The sequence below is a fragment of the Pteropus medius genome, unplaced genomic scaffold, assembly GCF_902729225.1.
Source record: "Pteropus medius unplaced genomic scaffold, Ma_sr-lr_union100, whole genome shotgun sequence".
Classification (NCBI taxonomy): Eukaryota; Metazoa; Chordata; class Mammalia; order Chiroptera; family Pteropodidae; genus Pteropus; species Pteropus medius.
The window spans coordinates 19,798,892-19,824,979 of record NW_024350319.1 but is presented as its reverse complement, the minus strand read 5'-3'; the positions used below and the strand labels follow the sequence as shown (position 1 = coordinate 19,824,979).

The following is a 26,088-nucleotide window of genomic DNA, read 5'->3' as shown; positions in this document are numbered from 1 at the left end:
TACTGCATGAAAGCCAAAATTCCTTATAAAAAGGCTGACACTATTATGTCTCTATTCCAATAACATGCCTATTCTCTATTGTTTTAGCTGAATCTTTGTTGAAAAGGTAAAAACAAACAAAATGTTGTCATTTCTTTTCATAAGTGAGGTTAAAAACAGAGAAAGAAGCAGATGTAATGAGGAGAATATTTTCGTGTGCAGACTGACAAACGTGAGTCTGAGTCCATGCCTTAAGCTTGTCCACACAACTTGGGTAAGTTACAATCTCCTGATCAGGGTGATCACTTACTATAAAAATGTCTAATCACTATGTTGAATACCTGAAACTAAGATAATATTGTATGTCAACTGTAATTGAAAAATAAAAATAAATATAATTTTTTTTAAAAAAGACAACCATAAAATAGTTATCTCCGCCTGCTTTAGTTTCGTCACCTATAAAACGGGGATATTACACCCTGAATAACACCAGGAAGAATAGAGATATTCCATTTAAGTGTCTAGCATATATGAGATGTTCAATAGGTAGGAAGTGATTTTTTTTTTTTTTAACCAGAAAAATGAACAGCATGCATTAACTCTAATAGATTTTGGTGCCCTGCCTAAATCATCTTAAATAGAATACCCAAGCCACAGCGACAGGCATAGAAACCAGAGACTGATTCAATATTAACTCACATGTCAGCTTTTCCACTACAGAACCGGAATAAATAATCTCTCCTTCCAAATATTTATTGATAACTGTAAAGGTGAAGGTTGGGAAGCCTCTTTTAGCTTCTGGGAAATGAAGAGAAGGCTGCTGCTCGTGATAGTTGTGACAGTGGTGATTCTGCAACTCGTGTCAGAGTCCTAACTCTACAAACACAAGGAAGGGAAATTCAGAGAAGTCCTAAAGGGAAAATGCTCTTAGAAGAAATCTAGGTATTCACGACTGAGTAACTAACTGCAAAACCTTAAAGCTGACCATGAAAAACAATTCACCCAGAAACCAGAGCAGATCCAGTGTCAGGACTTTACATATCACGTATTTAATATACAACAAAGAAGAAAATTTCTACCTGGGAATCTTTACAAACTGATGGCTAACACACTGTACATTTTACATCACCATTTCAGTATTTTCAACCTGGAGCAGCTGTTTTACTTTAGTCCTGATTTATAACCTGGGGAATTCGGGGTCCTGGCAAAGGTCAGGAGACCGAATCCCTGTCTCACACATATTTCTAACTGCTATTTTACAAATACAGGAAGATGCTGTGGTCATTATTTACAATATATATTCAGTTGAGTGATATTTGTCAGTTTGTCACTAAATATTAGCAATCATCAGAAAAAAGTAAAACTCTAAACAAGTCAGAATCTTTGAAATCTTTGAGTATTAAATAAAACTTCCCTGATTTTTATAAGGGTTGAGAACTGTTGTCTTAAAGCTTACAAGTTCCAATTGAAGATAATTTCTATTTTATAATAGATATGAAGGAAAGAGAGGGTTTTGAAAAAATGAAAATCCTAACACACATTTATCTCCACTCCGCTCTCTCTTGGCCATAAGCTTTGCCTTGGCATTTAACATCAAAGTTAGTTAGTTACCCTTTCATTCTTTGTTCACAAGCTATTTCAACTGTCCAAAATAGACAGAAATGGTAGTTCACTGTGTATTAAGAAAATATACACACATCATTTCATCCTCACTTATAAAAGAAAGATCTCTCACTTTTATCTCTCTTTCTTCCCCCTACCTTCTTTCCCTTCTCCTGATGCTTTGACACAATTCTATAGAGAGGAAATTAGAGATCACTATTGATAGTCCAATTGTTGAAAAGAAAAACAAATATTTTTCTAGCATTTTCTAGTCCAATAAAAACGTACCTCAAATTTTAATTTATATTCTTCCCGATGCAACATAAAACCTTAACTAAAGAGAGCTTCAATGGTAAGCATTACAATGATAAGAAAAATAAACTTACTTCCATCTGAGGAATATTACAAAAATATTTAATATATAACATGTACATGGGTTTGCCCATGTCTTTCTGTAATATCAGCTTTTCAGTGGGTTATCCTGAACTTGGGTGGGGGAGGGGGGGAGCTACGTATGGTAATGGTATGGCATATGTGGTAAGGGAGTATGGGAAGTGTCATATACATCATTTATTAATTTATTATTTCTTTTCTGGGATGTAAACTGTCCTAAGGTTAAACTAGAAATGTATTTTTTTATTATTATAAAAAGTTAAAATATGCTAATCTGACCCTTCGAAAACATATTGTTCACTAAGGCCTGACATAAGACATCTGTAAATTAAAATTTGCCATTAGAATTTTGGCGGCAGAAAAAAAATCACATTGATGCAAACACAGCTAAATCTAGTCAGTAACACAGAGGAAGTGTAAATTTCAAACATGGGAAAAACAAAACAAAAATCCCCCTGAGTTCTGAGTGGAGAGAAGTAGAAAAAGATCTGGAGATTTGGGTAAGGCTGATTTGTCTTTTGGAATAGATAAGGACCATCTGAATCAGCACTGCCATCTCTTACTAAGGCAGCAACTTTCCAGACTACAAAAGAGCCAAGGAGTATAAATTAAAAGACTCTTGTTCAAGTCCCAATACCTCTATTTACTAATATGATTACTGACATTTTATCAACCTAAGTTTCCTCTCTCCATAAAATGGAGTAAGTGAATCCTATTTCGCCAGACTGTTAACAAGAGTAACACATTAGAAATGAGCCAAAGAAAATGTACTCTGTAAACACAAAATGAGAATGTACTCTGTAAACACAAAATGAGAATCTAAAGTCTAGTTACTATTATTATTCCTGGGTTATTAATTAACATTAAATTCCACTAGGGTTGGAGTAAACCCTGTTTCTAAATAGAGAATAGGTCTGAAGGGTCACAAAGGCTGTTCTATTTTATCTTGAAGCAGTGATGGATGCTGAAGGAAGTCCTCAAAGAAATGAATGAACCAGAGTCAGGTACATACCTCCTTATAAAGAGGCAAACTACTATGGTTGTACTAGTCTTTCTAGAATCTCTCTTAATGACTTGTTTTCACTTTTTTTCTCATGATGAATCTGGCATAGAAGAGGCATTAACACAGACATCTCACAATCTCAAATTTAAGAAGCCCATGTCTGTCTAGAAAGCGATGGAATTAACTGCTCAGTTCTCATAGTGTATCTTGGCTATTTACTGCTAACACAATTATTCCAATTATTGATAATATCGCAAATGCTCAAAGCAGCTACATTTTAAAAGAGATTAAAGTTCTGAAGGACTATTGGAATAATGGGTTCTTATCATTCAAATTACCTCCGTACAGCTGACAGAAAAAAAAAAGGGGGAGGAGAGAGTAGTATAGATTTACCAGGCTGCTTGACTACAAAAAATTTTCCTTTCAAAGCAAAAAAATCAATTATGTAGTAAAAATATTTTATTAAAGAATTTTCCAATTAGAATGGTATAGTCAGCATCTGACATCATGAATTTAAATTCTACAGCTAACTCTGATTCCTGAGGAAGTTCGGCGGCCCAGCACACTGAAGGAGCTAAGTGCTTGTAGTACTGTGATTATTCACTTCCCTTCTTGCTATAGAATGAGACCCTTCTTTGCCGAATCTCTCTTTCCTTCCTTCTAGTCATTTGCTCACATCTTTTCTCCAAAACAGAGTAAGACAATGATGCTGGTTCTAACACTGTTCAAACATTTAACCTGAGGCCATACAATCTTCTCATCAAACTGATTCTTCCCAGCCACATCCCACCTCCCTTAGTGACCCTCCACAAGACTGGAGTTTCACCAGGTAGATAAACAAGGTAGGGGAACAAGGCGGCTTTCACTGGGGAGAAGTCAATCTGACAGTCTGCAGAAAGAGAAGCTGCCAGGGAAATGAAGAAGCAAAAAGTCTCTGCATAAAACCCACCTTTTCTCTACTGTTTTATTCTTCACCTATGAACATCTGAGCTGGAGCAAGATATGGATATGAAATTATAGTCTACTTAGTGAATTTCAGAAAAGACATTCTCAATTTTACTCTGATGAAAAATGGAATGTAATGAATAAAGATGTCTGGTTCCTACCTTTAAAAGTACCCTCTGTCTCAGCAAGTAAGCCTGGCTAAGAAACCACAACTGAAGCTAACAAGCCAGACACCAGACTAAACACCTCAGCGCTAGCTGTCCCTCATTCCTGGTCACTACCTTTCCAGTATATGTCTGCATCACTCATCTCCTCAGTTCCTGATGGCCTGGCTCTCCCAAAATAAAAAGTAAAGGGTGGGCTCCTCTACTTCACCCGCTGAAGAGGTGGGATTTCTGAGCCTGGACACCAAAACTCTTGCTCTCCTTTCCACCTTACACTTCACCCACAATTCATGATCTTTCTCTCCCTAGGCCCCCACCACTCACACTCACACCACTCTTAATAACACCCAAGCTTCCCAGAACATTTATGTAGATAACCCCAGGCCAGCGAGGTTGGGAACAAAGAGCCACTGCTTCAGGCAGCAGGAGTAGGCGGAGGCGAGGGTGGAGAGGACAGCTGGGGACTCCGGGAAGCCTCCCCGATACGGGCAGCTCAGCCTGGAAAGCTCCCGCCTCGGGTAAGCGCAAGTAGGTCCCGCCCTGGTTCAGCACCCCGAGCCACCGCGCAGCGACAGAGTTTGGCAGAGACCCTTGGGGGGAAAAGCAGTAAGTGGGGCGCAACCAAGAAAATGCACGCCAAGTCAGGCTGCAGCGCGGAGCTGGAGATCCGCACGCGGGGCGGCGGCCAGTGACAGCCCGGCCCCGGGGCTCCGCGACCCGGCCCCACGCACCTGGACCAGGCGGCCACCCTGCTCCCTCAGGGCGCTCTGCGGGGACTCGGCTTCCGGTGGGCTCCGCAGGCTGGAACCGGCAGCGACGCGGAGACTTCACTCCTCCATCCTGGGACCCGGCAGCACGTTACAGACAGCCGTGCACTTCCTGTTTGAAAACACAGGGGAGAGAAAGAGCAAGAGAGACCCGAGTGTTGGCAGAGTGGAGGGAGGGGCGCAGGCCAGCCGGGAGGGAGGGCCGGGGGGCTGCGGGTTGCATAACCGCCGTCCTCCTCGCCATGGTCGGCACCAGGCGCCCTCCCCGCGGGCGGCGACCCGCCACACCGGCGACCCGCGAGCTGGCTCCCCAGGGCCCGGGCCTCCCCCTGCCGGCGGCCTCGCCGCCAGCCCAGCGTGCTCACAGCCCTTCCGTTTCCAGCCCCTGCCGCGGTTCCCCCTCCCCACATGTACCTAAGTCAGTCGACTACACGCTTCCTCCCAGCGCCCTAACAGTCTGCCTCCGTTTTCCTCCTCCTCTCCACCCCCTGCCCCTGGAAAAAAAAAATCGGCTTTGGGGAAGGTGTAAAGACAAGACCCAGCCTTTCTAGAGAAGTGGAGGCTGGATTTATGCAAAACTTTAAAGTTAACAGCCACATCCCAACATAGCCCTTCCAGCCCCGCAGCTTTAAGAGCGTCAGGATGGGAAATTACTTGTCTTGCGCCTGGCTGACTCAAAAAAGAGAGTGTACATACAGCTGCCAAGAACTGGGGGGGAAAAAGTATTCTGGGTTCCAAGGATGTCTCCCAACTGGGATTCTCACTCTCACAGTCCCCCAATATTTACATATACTAACTCCACAAAAAAAGATAAATCGTGTAGTGCATTCTTCCAGAAAACAATTAAGGACTTCTCGGTGTGTAGCAGTTCCAAAGTTCTGGGCTTATGTTCATTTTGCTACCCTCTTACTTAGATGAACTTCAGAATGGTGTTTAAAAAACAGTAAACGGAAGGTTTAAGAATCTGCCATATTCAGTGTGCCAGCTCTAGGAGTTTGCATATGTGCTCAATACCCCATGTCTGAGCCTCCAGGTGGCCTTCAGGTGTGGAAGGTTTCATCTGTACCCTGCCTGTCCTTGCACACAAATATATCAGGTTACAAGGCATTTACAGGACTGCTTCTGATAAAGTTCCTTTTATCATCAAGCTGATGACTTAAATGAAAGTTACTCATGTCTCGAAACGTGGAGAACAGAGTATAAAGGATGATTATTCTACATAAAAAAGTTAAACTGTGACTGAAGTGGTAAGAAACTGATGGACATTAAGCTCCTAGTCAGTGTCACTTGGCACCTCATTTTAATCTCCCAAGTCTTAACATTTCCCAGCAGATCTGCAAAAGTTCTATTCTCATATTCCCAACTGAGGTAACAGGGTCAGAGAACTTCAGTAACTGTTCCAATGTTTCAGCTAGAAAAAGTGGTCTAATGGAGAATTGAATAACAGGTCTTTCCTAAGTATAAAATCTGGGCCACTGCCTCTACATTCTGCTAATTCTCAAAATAATCATGAATTTGGGTGGAAAATCAAGCCCAACATCCATTTGTGATCCATTCCTTCATCTCAGAATGGTCCTGCACAATTTACATGCTATCACTCTGTAGAAAGCAAGGTTCTTTACCCACCTGAATAATATGCACCTTAATAACTCAAGCAGAGGACACTTTGCTCTTTCCCATTATCTACTACTGGCTCTGTTAGCCTTTTCGGAATTACTCAGTGGCAAAAATTCGAAGTGGCAAAAATTCAAGAGGTTCTAGGATAGCCATTCATATGCCAAGGTACAAAGTTTGTCCAGTTCAGAACTTAATCAGCTGACTAATATTTGTTTCTTGAATTCTTTTTCTCTAACTGGGCCTTTTTAAGAAGGCTAAAAAAAAAAAAAGACACATGTATGGCCTTAATTTTTACTGAAACTGCTGAAATTCTCTCATTTTCCATTCCCTTCTGCTTCAGCACTTAGTCCACACTCACATGTCAGCAGCATACCTGTATTAGCCTCCTGACAAGCCAAGAAACAGTACATATTAGAAGGTGATTAATAATCTTGGCAATGGTGAGACTCCAAACAGTTGCGGAGAGTGAAGGAGAAAGCACTTTTGCCTTGTCTCCAGATAAACTCCACCTCACTAGCCATTCCCCATCACCTCTAAGCCGAAGACTTTGGAGTTACAGAGCATGCAGGTGAAAGGCAAGGGCAGTTTGAGTGTGAAGTCAGGGCCCTCAAGAGTGATAGCAAGAGCTGAGAGGGAAAGAGATGCATTCCCATCCTTCAGGCATACACTGTCTAATGAGGACTTATTGCTAAAAACTTCCCAAGGGTTCTTAACATCCTTTTAAGGTCCAGCTCTGCCTCTGCTACTATCTTTTTCTCTCTCACAGTCCCTGCTTACTCTGGACCTTTCAATTCTTCATCTCTTTTCACAAACTTAATGCTTCTTCCCAAAGCATTGCCATTTCTTTCCCACAAAGTACCTGGTGGGAGAAAAGCAGGAAGAAAGGCATTTACCCCAAAACTTCTCTCACTTCTTTCTCATTTAAAAAACCCTGTCAACAATTACCATGTTTTTAAAAATGCAACTCTATTTTAAAATACCTTTTGGTATTTCTGCCTTCATTTCTGTTACTCATCTTCAAGAGCCTAAAAGGAAAACCTCTGAAGAAAAATAAAGTTCTTAAGAAAAACCAAAGGAAACATGCTTAAATTAACCCGTATGGATCTCGAAGTTTATAGTTTGGATAATATAACACTTCTAAGATTGCATCAGTTCCCAAAATGTTTCCTAACAATCACAAGGCCTAAGCATATAATACTTTCCTATGGATGAGCTATTCTCCTGCCTTTTCTGTGTTTCATGGGGAAGTGTTTCTGCCTCAGCACACACTCACAACCTCACAAGAAGAGAAAAAATATGCTCCTAGGTAGGCACAAATGATACCAAAAAAAAGAAAGAATTGATTTTTGGAAGAATATTGGAGGTTCATTTTGCAAGTCTCCATGCTCTAAGTACAACACACAGTCCATGGATGGAGACAGCAACATTGTGAGAGCCATTTTAGAGGCTCCAAATTAAACGAAGAGAGCTTTTCTAAGGACTAACAGGTGTGGAAAAAGAGATCATGAACTCATATCCAAAGTGATGCTGCTTATCTTCATGTTAGTGGTGGTTAAAAATGTTTGCAACAAGATTTCTCTGTGTGAGGATTCTTGGTCATTATTACAGCTGGATTTTGCAAACAAGAAAATGAAAAACGACAAGAGATTACCTCTCTGTACGAGCAGCCTTCACATCAGTGTCCCTGTCTCTCTGTCTTTACTTCCACGGTAGCATATGCAACAGGCTTTTCTCTGAAGAAGGTCTCTGGCACTCACACTCACCAGTTGGCCTCTCCAAAGCCTGGGCCATGGCTTTCAAGGAAGATGTCTTCAAGAGCCAACTGGCTAGCTTGACTGGCATTTGCCCACAGAGGGTTATTAGGCATCCTCAAGGAGCCAGAGTGTCATTTCCCAAGGCAAGCAAGGGTGAAAAATCTCATTTAAAAAATCTCCCTGCAAGATGGTTCAGGCTCCCTTCTGGACACAGAGTTTCTTAGTTTCGAGCAAGTTGAGATGGAAAACACTGTTTAGAGCACCCTACCACAGGACCTGGAAGACCCAACTACAAGGTAGAAACACAGAGCCAGGGTGGTTCCAGGCCTAAGCCGGTATGTCCCTCAGCTCAGTGCCTCAGTTTCCTCATATGTGGGTGAGTACATATGGTTTGCAAACACACATATGTACTCACCCACACTACACAGAATTACTAACATTTACATAGGACCTTCACACGCCCTGCCTCACTGAATTCTCAGTACTGCCTTTGCAAGGAGAAGTCATCTGTGTTGGAAGAAGCAGTGGAGCTCACAGATGTTAAGTCATTTTCACAAAGCAGTAGGTAATGGAGCTAAAACTCACCCTGGGTCTGTTAATTGAAGAGAAATGAGTAGGTACATTTTGGCTGGGGATTAATTATTCTGTGCTGCGCATCTTTTGCTCAGAAGAATCTCACTTTTAAAACACAACTTGTCATGCTCTCTCTCGAATGCATCATGTTACTTTATCACCTTGCCAAATTTTTGTAAAGTATAAACTGTAAACATGTATTCTGCAGCAGGCCAACTGATTTTAAGCCCTAAGAATATCAGTTGATAAATTAGGTTAAATATGCTCTTGTGCTACAGCTTTATAAAATACTACTTTATAAAATAAGACAATCCACTGGTCAAATTGTGATCCACTGGACAAAATCTTAATATATTTTTTCCAGTTTCCTCTCTCATTCTTTGGTTAGTATGCAAACATATATGTAGAGTGGGCCATACTGACTGCTGTACTGTGATTTAACAAGCATAAATATGAAAAAATAGCAAGAAACCACAAAAGTTTGACTAAATGCAAATACCTGTACACAGGTTAAGAGTATTCAAAATGTTCCTGGCACAGACTGCTAGCAATGATTAACCTTGGGTTATTTACTGACTGTTGATCATGATATGTATTGTGTAGACTAAATACTGTCCTATAACATATTTTTCTTTGGAAGGCGTGTTTTGTCTATTCATCTTCTGTAATGAATATTTCTGCTTATTAAAAAAAATATTTTTAAATCTCTTTGGGTATCCATTTAAAAATAATATATTAAAAACCCAACAACTTAAAAGAATTGGTCCTATCAAATAAATATGATGTTCATTGCTAAGAAAATAATGTTCTTAAAAATATATAGACATCTGTATAATTACATATCTGTAGGGAGCAAAATATATGAATAGGGAATGTCACACATCACTGTCAATTGAATATATCAACTCTCAATTATCTACTATAATGGAATATTAATGAAGGAAAAAAATTTATGAATAATTTAAAGTGGCAAAATTGGATAGTTTGATTTTTTTCACTGGCCTGCAGTGGAATAGCTAAGGCAAACAGCAGGAAAGAGAAAGTGCCTAGCAAATCCAGAAATGTTATTATAAAATTTTGAAAGATTACTCATCAATTTTTAAACTAAACCTAGCAAAACAAACTCCAAACACTTTACGTATATTGACTCAACCTGACAACAACCCTGTGAGACAGAAATAATCATTACCTCCATTTTGCAGATCAGAAGAAAGACACAGAGATACTAAGTCATCTGCCCAAAGTAACACTAATAGCAAATACCAGAACTTGTGCATCCTGGCTGGCCAAGGAGTCTACTTTTAACCAATCCATTTTACTATCACTAGGGAACAACTGGATTGGGCTTGCTTGCTCCAGCATGAAAATTCACAGGGAATATGCCCCTGGATATGGCAGGAGTAGAATGAAAGGCCCAGAGGCTTTCCTTTTTGCAACAAGAATGTAACCACTGGCTGTAGGGAGTCGGGGATACAGAGCCTGCTACATGTTGCTGAATAAATGAATACTGAAAAGAAAGGAAACGATATTTGCAGAATAGAAAAGCCAGGACAAAGGGCTACTTCCTCACCTTGACCAGAATCCTGGACTGAGAGTTTCCAGGACTGTCTGGCTACAACACAACTGAATTAGCAAGGAAAGGGAATGCAATGAACCCTATGTACTTTGATCTTGGTGAAGCATTTGATACAGTTTCCCATGAAGTTGGGATTATTAAATCAACTGAAACTTATGTGGCTACAAGAACCACACAGGAGTTAAGCAGGCTAGAAAGAAAAACACTGGATACATCTACTATGTAAAGAGAAGAACCACAAGGTACAGTATTCAATCTGTATTCATAACTATCAAAAATTATTCGCACTGTTATAATCAAATTTGCACAAAACATTAATTTGGGAGGTGTGAAATGGCAAATGAGAGAGAGCCAGTTGACAGATTAAAGAAAGGTGAAGAAAAACAAATTCAGTTTCATTTTTGTGTTCCCTTTAATTTTCAAGGAGGGGCTAGATGTCCAATGGGTACTAACCGCCTCTAGACCTGAAACGCCAAGACTAAACTAAGTAAAGGAAGCAACAGCACAATAGATATGTTTAAAATTTTAGTCTGAAATTATGTCTGAATTTCAAAAAGCATGATCCTATTATTCCATACACCATCAGTAAAGGTCCATGGGAAATAATACTTCTTTTCGACAAGAAGACTTTGTTAGCAAAACTCAAACGAAGAGACTCAAAGGCAGAATTTAGAGGTCGGATGAAAAAGTCAGTGGTGTATGTATAATCTGGCCCCACTACAAATATGCCGCACAGGCAGAAGGTCATGAGAATGGTTTGCAAACACACGGCAAGATAAAGAACAGAGCAGAAGGAAGAGAAGAGAGCTACAACTTCGACTAACATTATTTTTTTAAGCATAAATTATAATTCCTAATTTCTTTAATGTTGAAAAACCGCTTCTCCCTTTGCCTTCTCAGCAAAAATTATACTTTAGAAGTCAGTAGTTGATTTAGAACTCAAGAAATGGCCTAAATTCAGGCTGACTCCCAGGAAATGTACAAGTCCTTTCATTCCACTCCTAAGAGACTGAAAAACTGAACTGTTTAGCCCTGTAGCCACCATGCCCCAGGCAGTGGACTCTGGAGCTCATGCGCCACAAGAAAGACTGTCAGTGAAGAGACAGTCACCAAGGAAATCCAACATATTCCATTTCCTTCTAAATAAACAAAAGGGAAACAGCACAAAGACATAAAAAATTAGAGCCATACTACATTCTAGATATGAGAAAATTTATGTGAAAATGACATGCTCTGAGATTAATGAATATTCATAGAGAATAAAGAGCAAACTGTAAAACCTAAATAGGCAGATCTTTCCCCAAGTTTGATTACTGGTCCCCTCCCATGTTTTAAAAATCATCCACACAGTGGCAAACCCACAATTAATCTCAGCCAGGACCCCTCACACCCCAATGTCTTAATGCCTATAGGACCTATGCTCCCATCTGACTGTGCTCAGAATCACCTGCAGGGCCTTTTAGACTCAATTTCTCAGGCCCCACCCCAGATCTACAGCAACAGAATCACTGAGGGGCAGGGGGTGGGGGGTTCCCAGTATCTGTATATTTAAGAAACTCCCAGGTGGCCGTAAGGCGCAGCTCGGTTGAGGAATCTCCACTGCAGACATTATACTCCTTCCTTTACTACCACCAGAATCACTAATGTCAGACTAGAGGAAATGATTTCCCTTTTCAAGAACCTTTAATGGGATAACCTTCGAAGGCAATGAAATGAAGTCCAAATTCTTTAGCAGGACACTCCAGGCCCTCTGTGATCTGTCCCAACCTCCTTTTCTGCCCTCATTTCCTCCCACGCCCCTCACTCTATCACACCACCATTCCCCAAACACATTACGTATTTACCCTACAACTCCACACTATCCCACCCTAACGTTCCCTAACCTCTCTCATCTTTTCACTACCAGTCGCCACCTTTCTCATCCTTCAAGGCCATGATCAAGTTATTTTTCTTAGTGAAACCTCTGATCTTTCCAGTCAAAATCAGCCTCTCCTTCCTCTTAAGCAAATGTCTAAAAAATGCTGCGCTGACCTATACTAAGCTGTTTTACACACTATTCTTCCCCTGAAAGCAGGGGTGTATCTTACACATCTTTCATACTGTGTATGAGAGGCAGACCTAGTTTCAAAGTTTAGTGCTTTCAGTTACTTACTAGCACTGTAACTCTTCGTGGGTTATTTGAACACTAAATTGAGCCTCGATTTCATAATCTTTGAAATGGTACCCTGCAAAATGGTGCCTACCTCATGACTGATGTGAGGATACAACACAAGATGTGTTTGGCCCAATGCAGGGTACCTAATATGCACCTAAATGATAGCTAGTTATTATTTATTATTAATTTTTGTTTTCTATCCATCTAGAATGCACTGCAGACACAGTAAGTGCTCAAAAAGCATTTGCTTTCACTGACAAAAAAAAAAAGAAGAAAAAAAAGCAGCAGCAGCATTTGCTTTCAGAGTAATAAGCAGTGATTTCTTAAAGCCCTTTCTCCTTGCCCAATTTTGTTCTGTTATGAAGGGCCTTTCATAATACTTCTATTGAGAAGTCATCTCTTACTCCCTTTTCTTTTCTTCAAAATCAATGTACAAAATTCTAAGGAACAAGCCCTGTCAGTGTCCCTCCTACTCCATCATGCTTTTTTGCTTTGAACTACAGTAACTGCCTGCAGCCACAGTGTCGCTGCCCAGAGAATCGCCTGCTTCACCCTTACAACAAATAGCACTTTGTAGGCAAACTGGAGGAGAGCCCAAAGACGGGGAAAAAAACAAGGAAAAGGGAGTTTGGGCCAGAAACTGAGTCAACACTCACACTATGGTTCCACACTATAATACAGGTAAAGTGAGAACAGGGAAGGAAAAAAGTTCAGATCAATGCATACCTTCCCCAATTCTTCCGAAGCATCCGCCCCCACCACTCGCCCACAGAAAATCACTTCCAAGACTGACACAACACATGCTGGTCCACTCACTGCCTAGCACACGGCTACTAGTGTTAATAAAATATCGTCATATAGAAAAGTTTCTTGTCCTTACCATACCAATCGCATTGCCGTTATTACCCCCTCTATTATTTACACGGGATGAAACTCAAGTCTTGAAAAATTCAAGATCAGTCAATACAAGAGAGTGACAGGACCAGAACTCAAGTGCTCTAAGTTCCAAATCCTTGGCTCTTCCCATGGACCTTTATTAACTATGAAACGTAGTTTTAGAAATGTACTCAGTAGCTCAGCAAATCCACTAGTTGTAAAAGTTTTTGTGCTCTTAGAGACAGTTCTGAAGCCAAGAGTGAGGGCTGTCACAGCAACAAGGCCCTGAATGTAGCCCTTAGAATCATCAGTCCAGTATTTTAGTACAGTGTTCCAGAAAAATCCTTTAGCTTTCTGTTCCTAGATAGAAATTGTCTCCTGACACATGTGTTTGTTCATTTGGCTTGGGAGATATTAAAGAAATATAATTTTCTCCCTTTTTTTATTTCAAACCCTGATCCTGAGTTTACAGCTGAGGTGATGTGGAAAGCAAAAGAAGCTTCTAAAGCAGATTTATGATCCTTGTTGTGATAGAGTACCAGACACAATAATGCCGTCTCGAAAGCACAAATCCTGAAGCCACAACTGCTTGAGTTCATAACACAGCTCTGCCACTTCTAGCTATGTGGCCCGAGTTCTCTGACTGCTTACAGTGACAAGGAAATGCAGAGACACTGGGGAACTGGGCCTTGGTGTCCTCTGCTACAAAATGGGCTGTTGTGAGGAGTAAATGAGCTAACATGTAAAGTGCTCCAAACAGTGCCAAGCACATGCAAGTACAATATAAGTGCTTCCTATTATTATTTGCGGAATAGATCAGTCTCAACAATTGTGTTCTTTTAAAAATGTATTTTATAAGAAGGCTAAAGTAAACTTCTTGTACAATTTGTTAATCCATAATGCCCTAAATCAGCACAAAGATTATTTACGAGTTTCATTTCCTGATAGGATCTTCCAGGATTTCCATCTGTGGACTACAGTCCCTCGAAGAACAAACAGTGGAATTTGAAGAATTTTCCTTCTTCTCAGCAACACTGTAAGCAAATCTGTACCCATCAATACCACAAACCAGCTCCCATGATGAGAAAAAGCAAAGACCCTTATTGCATCAAACTAACTAATGCAGGGGCACAACCTAAGTGTTAAAAATGTAAAGTTACACCAGCCGAGAACAACGTGTTCTGGTCACACAGATGACACAGGGATGACAGTCCTATGGACCGGAATAAAACCTGCTGATGAAGCAAAGGGTTTCTTTCCCAGAAAATACTGACATTCTAGGAACAAAGAGCCATACTTGGGATGATTAAGAGAAAAATGCTTTTAAAAATCCCCTCTCAGGCAAGGAGTCTAGACTCAGCTAGTAACAGAGATCTGCTAAGATAGCATGGCTCTTCTCTTTTAAACAGGGTGTATGTACAACAAATTATACTTAAATGATGGCAGAATTGTCCCCGGAAGAGACAAAACTAAAGATAGGAGCACTAGCAGGGTCACAAGACAGGTCTGAGGGCATCCAGCCAGGGAGAGGGGCTAAAACTCAGCCTGCACTGTTCTCCAAGCAACGTGCCCTGACCAGACAGACGCATCATGCTGCCACTAACTTCATACAAAGGGACTGTGCAGGCCGCTCCCAGTGGTGCTGAGCAACCGTCAGCTCTCCACAAGCGAAACAAGCTGGCGCCCAGAGCCATCTGGAAGCTGGGGACTGCCTTGCATATCCCCTCAGACAATGCTGTGGTTTGGGAGGAAAAAAAAAGTGTTGGTTTGTACTCAAACATAGCCAGCTTTCTACAATGCATTTTCCAGCTTTTGGGGTTCACTTTGATATCAGTTGTTCTAAAGTCTCCCCTTCTTTTCATTCTATAGTCTCCTTTCTGACATGCACCCTTTCTCTTCCTTTTCACTCCAATTCTCCTTTTGCAGAAATCAACGCAGATTAACATGCACACACTAGGAACAGCAAAATAATAGTACTCTGCCCATGTGCATAGATTCTGCACCGATTTTAAAACATTTATCGGGTCATAGATTTCCCTTTCTCATGGACGAACTCCTCTTTGTTCTCCCTCTCTTTCCTATTACTCTCAAATCAACTTTAAGACATAAATAAATCTTCCTTGTCCCTTATCTCCCATGGTAAGTGATCTCTTTCTTCACCTCCAAGTGGTACTTACCCTTCAATCTCTACCACTGGGCCCACCTGCCCCCCAATACTCATACCATCTTCTGCTAGACACTTCATTCTCATACCCCATGTTTCTCCCAGAATCTCTTACTCCTCAGAAAGGACAACACTTGAAATGCATCCATACAAAATTTAAAGGGCGGAAATTGTTACCATTAAACTGATTTTTAAAAATATTGTGCATTTATTCAAATCCCATGCTTTCGTTTACCTGGCCACTAAAGGGCTATCTCTAAGGGCCAAAGCCCACAGGCTGTATCCAGCCCACAAAGCTATTTTGTTTGGTCTGCAGGAAGTATTTAAAATGCTGAGTTAGCCAGTCTCTTAAAATCAGATTTTTATGTCATAATCCAGATTTCCAGCTTACAGTGAAAAATCAGAAGATCTGGCAAGACTGGCCCACATTTCCATATGGCAACAATTGGCTGCTGAATAGATCTGCTCAACAGATCCCTTTGGATGGAACGGAACCTGCATTTTCTAGTTCAGCAAAGGTCAACCCTCACCCCATCAGTCTACTCTGAGATTGAGTACCAGCTGCCATAAATCATCTCACATGAGGCCCACTTCAGGCAGCATTTGATATTTGCCTGAGACCCCTGGGCCATTAACTAGTATCCAACTCTAACTTTCTGTTAGTGCAGAAATTACAGATACGATTATAAAGTTTCTGCTTGGTATATAATTTATCAAGTACAAATAACTTATAAGGAAAAAATTTAGAACTAAGCAAAAAAAAAAAAATTCCATAACAAAAATAAATTTGAAAAGAACTAAGAGAGAGAAGTCTCTCTTCATGTCTGTGTATAGGAAGGGGGCACATTTGCGCAAGCTATGTAACACTGCAGACTATTTCCCAATTTGTACTTTATTACTGGTTAAATGTTAACATGTAAAATAAAACCGTTAAAGTAGAAACTCTAACAGAATAAATCCACTCCACTGAAGTGATTATAGTTGAGCATAATATATCTATAAATAAAACAGACCATAAATATATGATATAAATATATGAGTATTTATTAATTCATTCTTAGGGGATATGAATGTTTTGAATGCACATATTTGTTATAGTATTTATTCACCAAACATTTGGATATAACACCTTGACAAATATTAGCTATGTCTTTATATATTTATGTACAGTAGTTACTGTAGATGAGATCTAATTTAGGAAGAGGGTGCTTAGTGTGTGCTATTACAAGTGGCATTCTATCACTAATTGGTGATAAAAGACAGTAGGGCCAGAGAAAGCACTAAAACAAGTGATTTTAAATTACCCTCTTAATGCTAGCATAAATTTTCACTTAAGTGATGTTATCAACGGGTTGGTATTTTTAAAAACCACTGTGTACTGACGAGAACACCAGCATGGAAGCCTGAAGACCTGGGCATCGCTACATCACTATTCTTCTCAGCTGTGTTCTCACATTTCAGATCTGATCCACAAGTGAGGAGCATGAACTAGATGAGTTGTAAGGTTCCTTTACACTTCAAAATCTGGTTCTTTTTTTTTTTTTAAACAAAAATCTTAACAGGTATTGTGAAATGAATATAAAGAAATCTAAAGAGTATAGTAGATAAGAGAATGGGCTTTGAAATAAACAGGTTTCAAATCTCACCTCTACCACTCGTGAGATATTTTGCAAATCACATAACCTCTCAAGTCTCAGTTATGTCATCTGTAAAGTGGGAAAAAGTCCACCTTCCACTCAGGATTGTTTTGAGGATTAAATGAGAATGTAGGTAAATTCCAGGGCATATGTTTGAGCAATTGGTAGATGCCTCATAGTTATTATTATTAACTTTGGGTATTCCATAAATTGTTTAATTATTTCTTGACCATTAAGTTAAAAAAAAAAAAAATACTAGTTTTATCTGATTAAAAAAAAAAAAAAAAAACCCTGATTTTTAAAAGCTGATTCAGTAGAATTTTAAAATTCCAAAGAATTTTAATTTTTAAACATTTCTTAGAACTGGGTTGCAGATAATCAGTGAAGAGAATTTTGACTGATTGCATTTCATACCAAAAGTGATAGGCATGAATGTGTCCCGTCTATATTGTGTGACATCTGGAGAGGCAGCTTTCTGGTGGTCAACATCCTTCAGAAAGAGAGGTTTTCTTGCACTTCTTTCTTCTCCCTGCTTTGTAAAATGCACTGCAGTGATCGGCTGATGCTGAGATTTAGCTATGGAATTTATGGGTTGCTGGGGAAATGAAGCCTTCTCTGGCAATGCTCCTAATTATTACCAGCAAGCAGAGGAGGAAAGGAAAAACATTTTTTAAGAAATGAAATGTTCATAATGAAATCTAAAATTAATATTTGTGAGCCTTTCCCAATAGCAGGTGTCAAGAAGAGGATACAGACATCTTAAAAACCTCAGAATAGTAGTAGTTCCCAGATTTGTTATTACATAGACAAGTAAAACTTCAAAAACAATACTGTCATAAAATTGTTAGGTTTTAGGTGACCAAGGAATGACACCAAAAAGCAAACCATTGCCATCCTTTCATGCAAGGAAAAAAAATTAACCCCTCAAAGTAGAAAGGATAACCCAAGCTTAAAAACAAAACAAAACAAAACAAAAAACCTGAAAAGTTTGCTGCATTGTCTTGATTTTTATTTTTGCACAGGCTGGTGCAACAGTCATCATGGACCCATTCTGGAAATGACTATCAGTCGGGTCCATCATGCCATCCAGGCCAGGATGCAGTGTCTCATGGAGTCACCAAAGGCCACACTGTGGCACATCCACTGTCTTAGTCATCACCTTCCAAGGATATAGATTTATCCTTAAAGCTCCTTGTTAGTCTTAATAATCAATTGTGTGATTTCATACCCAATGAGATGAGAATAAATCTGTACTGGCTCCATTGTGAGAGATCTGGACAGTCATAAATGTTTCAAGACCTTTTTGAAGACAGTGTCCAGCCTTCATGTACAGCTATGTCAGATGGTGGTTCTCAGCCTTGGTTGCACATCAGAATCACTCGGGGGTGGCAAGGGCTCTTTTCAAACTGAAACTCCACTCTTAGACAGTCTGATTCAATAGGAATGGGCAAGGGTCTAGGCTCATGTAACTTTAAAATAAAGTTGACTATTGAACAATGTGAAGGTTAGGGGTGCCGGCCACCCGTGCAATCGAAAATCCACCTATAAATTGGCCTTCCTCATACGAGGATTCCCAACTTCAGATGGAAACTATGTATTCTCCAGACTGATTCTGATGCCAGCCAGGGTTAAGAAAAACTGGCACCATATTTTTTGCATTCATCTTTAATTTATGTCTTATAAAGTTTTAAGGTATACTTCTTCATGCATTCCTTCAGGCAACACACAAATGAAGGGCCTGCCATATGTGGGACACAGGGAAATCGGTGGAGAACAGGACAGATACATGCCTGCCTTCACCACAAGAGTACTGGAGAGTAGAGACAAGGAAGCAGCAACTGAAATCCTACATTCAGGTTTGCTGGAATTAGGTGACCAATCCAGGTTTCCTCTGTCCCTGCCACAGTGGTTTCATGGCATCAATAACATTTCCCAGCTATCTTCTTTCCTGATGCTAGAAACCCTAATATTTTTATTAGGGAAAAAAAAAATTGCAAGGCCCTATTCTCAAAATGCTTCCATTCTAGCAAAAATATCTATGCTCTCTAGGTGTCATTACGTTGCTAGCTCTGATGTCTTTCCTAAAGATGGGGACCCACACTTTGAACAAAGCACAGTGGAAACTCAACTAAGACTGTATTTCTGTTTTGCTTCCAAAATCTTTTTGATGAAGCTTAACATCTCCTGTCCTTTGTAATCTGCAAAAGTAAGTGGGACATTGTGAAAGTATTTTTGAAGCCCTTCCCTGGGTTTTCCCACCAAAGCACCATCCTATAACAGTTCCGTAACTTCCTTCTTAATATCTGACCTCATATTTGCCCACAAGGACACTCACCTGCAAATTTTCTGATGACTAATATATCCCAGTACGGTTTCCCTGGAGTAAATCCCCATGGGTTAGATATTTCATAATTCCAAAGAGCTTACTGCCATCTGTAAACCTAGAAATTCCACTGTGTCCTCCTTCTTTTGGAGCAATTACGTAAACAAGACTTGAGGGACCTCACTGTTTACACACCTTTAAGCAGAGGAGAAATCTGTATCCTCAGAAATCTTTATTTGTCGCCTTTAAGGCAAGTGGAGTCAAATGCTTCCTCTGTCACATGTGTAAGCTGCAGCTAATACCACCTCCCTGTGCCTTGATTTTCTCATTTATAAAACTCAAGTATTGATCCATCTATAAAATCCTATCTTTCTATTCAAAATGACACGTTGTATCCTTAATCTCAAAATGACTTCACCTTTGATACAGTCTTTGAAAGTATGAAAGAACAATATCTAAAGGTTCTTAAATATCTTCCTCCTCAAGAAATCTCATATATTCACAAAACATCCCTTCTACTCATAGGAATATCCTTCATCTCCAGAGAATACAGACAGGCTTCACACGTGGACCAGTACGGAAGTAAGAACAAGCACACTGTACCATCTGGACAGACAACACACCAGCAAAGGATTGGGGCAGAATAAACATTTATAACAAAGAGGTTGCACGTATAGGCTATGAGATCTGGAATTTTGTTCTAACACTCTCAACACTATTGGATGGCTGCCACCCGAACCAAATAATTTATTTAAATCTAGTTTGTTGGAGAGAGCTAGAATAGTTGGAAAATTTGGCACTAAGTCACCTAGGATTTCTGACCCACAGGCTTCAAAAGACATCTGAGAATGGTAATTTCCTGATGTCTTCTCAATGAAATCTGATAAGTATGAAATTACACAGCAACAAGCTAAAGCCCAGTTCTGGGAAAATAGCTTGTTTCTAAGCCCCAATCCTCTCTCCTTCTCCAAATGTAAAGCTGTCACTAATTATTTTGCGCACACTAGCAAAAAAGAGAAGGAAAAAAAAAGCTTACCCTGAGTGGGAACCAAATTCGCATGTGGTTTTTGCCAGTACCAGTTATCCTGTTTACCTCCTCACAAATTTCAAAAGCAACTCAGATTTGGCAAACTTCAGATTTGCAAAGAACATTAAAAATTCTCTGCTAAATGTCTTAACAGAATTACAAAGATCCCAGAGCACGGAGTACAGATTTCAGAAGTTTGCAACAGATTCAAATAATTTCAAAAGGGCGCCCAATGTGCAAACATTAGCAAGAATTAAATGCAGTGAAGCTTGGCCAAGAACATAGATTTCTCGGAAGCCCCTAACCAAGGGCTAACCAACTCCTGCAATTCACCGCTATCACTCAGCACCCCTACCTTTCAAATTGGACCAGCAATGCCAAACTACTAGGTTTCATGGTGTATTAATATTAGTGACTACATAGCTTTTGGCAAAGCCATTCCACTAGAATCAAGATTTTAAAATCTTAAAAGCCCTAAATAATAAACAGGATAACACTGAACGGGGACAAAAACAAACCATAAGACTTCCACTCAACTTCACCAAAAGAAAAAAAAAAAATCTGCCCAATGAATACAGAATGCAGCAGCTCATACAGGAGTTTTGACTATCTAGGAGTTTTGACTATCCAGGAGTTTTGACTATCCAGAACCTCTAACATTAGTCTGTACTAGGCACTGCCTTTCCCCCCGCCCCCCAAAGGCAGTTTTGTAATTTTAAGCTGCAATAAGTAGATGCTTATGCCCTGGTCTCAGGAAACAGCTGTCATACTGTACTGAGTTGACCAAATCACATCTCAATTACCATGTTCAATTCTAAACACTCATTACTCTCCATGAGATGCTAACAAACTGAGGAGACACCTAGAAATCTTGTCCCATGTAGGACTGTGAAAAGAGCTGGTATTATTGTGCACTGAGAAAAGTTAATTGGTGGGAGGGAGACATCATACTGTCTTTGTACATTCAAAAGGCCACCTTGTGGAAGTTGGTAGTTCCAAAGGAATAGAATGAATGAAAAAAAGTTTCAAGGAGGCAGTCTTCAGCTCAAATAATACTCATACATGCAGTCCAAAGGTATAATGACATGCCTTCAAAAGTACAGCAGGTCCTCGAATAATGTCATTTCATTCAAAGTCGTTTCATTATAACAATGATGACATGCTATAGGAACTTAACTATTAACTTAACTATTACTTAACTTAACTTAACTATTGCTTATATCAATTAGCCTATGGTAAAACAGGCTTTATTATACGTTGTTTTGCTTAAAGTCACAGAACCTATCCAAGATGTTAAGTGAGGACTCATAATAGAGTACTCTGTTCCTTGGGGGAGTTTAAAGAGGCTGCCTAGCAAGTGTAAGAATGCACTAAGTTAGATCAGGGTTGCTCTAAGATTCCAGTTCTGAATCTACGACTCCCCAATATTATTATAGTGCCCTGCTAGCTCATCTGTCACGATCTCTTGAAAATGCCCCTTTCTTATTAGAATTTGCCCAGATCATAACCACATCAGGCCTGAGCACAGCAGAAGTCTCATAGATTGGCTTCCTAACCTCAGTGTCTTTCCTCACATGTCAAGAACCAACTCCTTCAAGGCCTATTCTGAGATGTAACTTCACAGTGGCCTCTTCATACACTGTATTGAGCAAGGTTTCTCAACCCTAGCACTACTGACATTTAGCAGAATTGTGGGGCAATAACCTGGGCATTACAGGATATTCAGCAGGATCCCTGGCCTCTACCCACTAGATGTCAGTAGCATCTGCTTCCGAGCTCTGATAAGCAAAAATGTCTCCAGACATTGTCAAATGTTTGCTGGGAGGCAAAACTACCCCCTGTTGAGAACTGTTCTTCTTGAGGCAAATGATTAACACCACTGTCTTGTGGTTCAAGTTTTCCACTAACTAGATACCCTCTACCTTCCTGTATCAGTAGTCATGTTTTCTGCTACAGCCAGGCAAACCTATTTACGATTTTTGACCCATTACAAACTTCAAAGCTTCCCGCAATGTGTGCTCCTTCCTGCTTCTCTAACACACACACAACACTTCCATCTGGCTCCAAACACCCTTTCCACATCAGTATCCCATGCCCTCCTAAAGAAATGGGATCATTCTCTTCTGGTGGTATCCTCAAATGGACCTGTCTTACCAAGAATCCTCTTCTCTATAAGGCATTACAGCAACCACTCTGGCTAGTTCACTGCTTACTGGTGGTACTCTCAAATATTGACTGCTGTTGCTTAGAACATCAAACAGCAGCTCCAATTTTACGTGAAAAACATGTGAAATCTCTTACCAACTACCACTTCAAGAACATATGTGATCATGAGTTTTGATACGACTTTATTTTTTCATCCCCAGTGCCAATTTACCTATAGTACTGAGACTGAATCAAGTCTAATTTCCAAAATACAGCTACCAAAACAACGTAGCTATTGGAACATGACAAACACATCAAAATTTTCCAAAATTAATCATTAAAAAAACCCTGCACAATATAAAAATTAAGGGAAAAAGGCCAAGTTTTGACCAAGTTTTAAAAATTCTGTAAACCTTGGCAGGGAGAAAAAGATGAGAATATGGTTCAATACTTTTACTGTGTCATCATAAACTACTCAACATGGTAATGGAAGAGACTGGGGGACTGGGTCACCTAAGGACAGTTTCTTCTTCAACCTTCTGAAGTGTTAAGTTTTAATCAACAATGTGTACACTCACATATCTCAATACAACTGAGACAAGTCTAAGATAAAATGTTCTAATATATAAACCATGACAATTCAAGACTTTGAATTTATTTTTTCTTCAGCTCCATGGACTACCTAATTATGTTATGGGAGGCTCCCTAAATAACCTAGAGACCAAACGCTCCAAATCATCTTTGCCAGATCTGTTCTTTACCTACTTTTCATCTCAGGATCTTTCCTAGTTTGCTACTGCATTTTTAATGTCAAAGACAGGGGAAGCGACAACTCCAATCTTGTCCTAACTGATGGTAGGTGCTTGGTATTTATGAGCTGTATAAACGAATGCTGTCTGAAGACCCCATTTACCAGTTATGGTGCAGAACTCTTCTCACAGGTCTGTAAGAAGCAAAGGCCTCAGAAGCTTTGGCGGGGAAGGTCTGAATCAGTCATTCTTGGCACTTGGAAGTGCCCTTTGGTTGTTTATGAGGTAAACAGCCTCGCCATTACGCAGATTGGGAATTCCCTGCTTGTCCAGACTCGTTCCACGTCTAGCACAGAACACATAATAGGTGCTCAATAAACACTGACTGGATGTAATTTTATTATCAAAGCTCCCAAGGAAAGTTTCCAGACGTCAGCTCAATCTTTACTACTGTATCTCTTTCAAAATATGTCCTCATAGCTTCCTTTGCCCAACAAGAAATACATTTCAAAGTCCGGGAGGAAAGGAAGAAATATGCAAAGCAAAGAGAACCATGTATGAGCCCAAGTGGCTCAAGTGGGGCCCACAGCCGGCTAGGGCTTCCCAATACCTATTCCCCATCTCTCTGTTTACATCCTGAGAGATCCCTCCTTATCACCTGTGAGCTTTTCTTTCCGGAAACCCTACCTCCCCCACCCACGACACACACCCCCAACTGCGTACCCGGTGGGACCCCACATCCCACCTCTCCCTCTCCATAGGGACCTACCTCTCCTCCCCTCGACATGAGGCAGCTTTTCTTCACTGCGGCTGGCTTTTTAAAAAACAAAACAAAACAAAAAAACCCCTTATTTCTTCATCCGTAAGAAATACTCCAAATAAAGGACCCAGAAAGAGGAAGGCCCCTATCGACTCTCCAGTAAGCGGAGGTAATGGTTATTTGGTCAACTGCACTCCCCCACCCCGTCCCAATCCTCTTCCTTTCCAAGCCCCTAGACAGGATTCGAGGAGAAGTCCTGCTCCCAAGTGCCCACGCTTCCAAACAAGCTAGAAGCGGATTATACCGGTACCCAACCCGGAGATGGCTCGCGGCGGGCTGGGTGCACCTGCGGGCCCCGACTCCCTCCTCTCGGAGCTGGGGGCGGGGCGCGGCCCTGATTTCCCCGCCCAGCCCACCCGGCACGGAAAGGGGGCGACGGGGAGGCGTTTCTAGAGAAGTTAAAGGGCTCACCTTCTGGGCACCCGGCCAGCAAGGCCAGACACCAAACACCCACCTCTGGAAGGAATCGGCCGAGCCATACCCGGGTCTCCCCGCCCTTCCAACTGGGCGGAGGGAAGCGAGAGAAGAGAGCGCGCGCGCGGTGGGGAGCCGGAGGGAGGCAGCCCGGCCTCTCTTCCCGCAGGGCCCACCCCCCGCGGCGCCCGCTACTCCAATAGCACAAAGCCAAACAATCTTCTGGGCCCGAGGGATCAGGGGCAGGAGCACGGCCCCGCTCAGGTAGCTGTCCGCTACCCGTTCCCCCGCGGCCCCTCGCTGCCAGCTCGCAGCCGCAGCCTCCGCTCGGGCCGAAGCGCCGCGGGACAGGACGTCTGCGCCGCGCTGGCGCGCTCCGGCGCGGCTCCCCACCTGTGCAGCGCCCGGCGCCTGCCCCGGAGAGGTGCGCACCAACCTTGGGGGGCAGCCGGGGCAGCTTGGCCGCCGAGCCACGGCTTATGCAGAGGCGGGAGGTGGCGGCATCACCTGCGGCGGGCGGTGGCTGCGCCGGGACGCGGCGGGGCGGCGAAGGCGCGCGGCGCCCTGGACCCTGCTCCTGCGGCCCCGCCCGCGGCGGCCACCTCGAAGCGCGGCGGAGGAGCCGGGGCACCACGGGCGGCGGCAGCGGCGGCGACCGGAGCAGCAGCACATGACTCTGTAACGGGGGGAATTAGACAAAGCGTAACATGGACTCCGGGCCCGTGCAGGCGCTGCTGCTCCGGGACCAACCGCAGCCGGCGAGCGCCGCGACTGGCTCGTCCGCAGCCAATGGGGCGGGCCCGGGCCTCCATGTGATTGCGAGCGCTTTCCCGTGGTTGCTCTGCTGCGCCTGGCGAGGGTCGGGGCGCTTCCGCAGCCCGGGGGGCGGGCTGACGAGAGCTGGGTGTGCAGCGAGTTAGGTGGCCCAGGGCCGGGGACTGGGAGCGAGAGGCTGCTACACGCCAAGCAGGTGCACAGAGCGGAGAAGATCGGCAGCGGTGATCTCGGTTCCCGAAATACTGTCAAACGCCCACCTGGGCAGGGTGCGGTGCCAAGCAGCCTCTGTCATCAGATGGGAGCGAGGCAAGGTCAGGGACCTTTGCCCTTCCTTGGTCCATCCTGTTGACTAAAACGCTGATAATAAGACTTGAAGAGGAACGCAGTGAAATGTTGGGCGGGGGGTGGGGGGGGATATTTGCACAAACGTCATTTAAGCGACTTCCAAGCCTGAAGAAAGTACTTACCTAGGATCGGAGGCACACAACTTTTATCTTGGCACGAGTATTTTCCCAGCCTCCATTTGTTCTGTCTCTGCTATTAAAGATACATTAGAGAGTCGGTTCTTCTTTTAATCCTAATCTACTCTTTTTTTCTCCCCATTCTTTTTTGCCAAAAACATCCTGTA

The 26,088-nt window shown here is 41.8% G+C and overlaps 1 protein-coding gene across 8 annotated transcripts in view; it reads right to left on the bottom strand.

Annotated features, from left to right (window-relative positions):
• Window positions 1-25,378, bottom strand: part of LRRC8D (leucine rich repeat containing 8 VRAC subunit D) — a 109,458-nt gene extending 84,080 nt beyond the window's left edge. The window contains exons 1-3 of one of the 8 annotated variants that reach the window (XR_005647769.1): window positions 25,120-25,255; window positions 4,818-4,965; window positions 679-855 (exon numbers count right to left, since the gene is read on the bottom strand). The gene's annotated coding sequence lies outside the window, so the exon portion shown is untranslated. Of the gene's footprint in view, window positions 1-678; window positions 856-4,817; window positions 4,966-5,267; window positions 5,342-23,613; window positions 24,127-24,218; window positions 24,264-24,680; window positions 24,700-25,076 lie in introns of those variants that run through there. The other 7 variants (XM_039838787.1, XM_039838785.1, XM_039838788.1 and 4 more) reach the window with 7 other exon arrangements.
• Window positions 25,379-26,088: the final 710 nt, after the last annotated feature.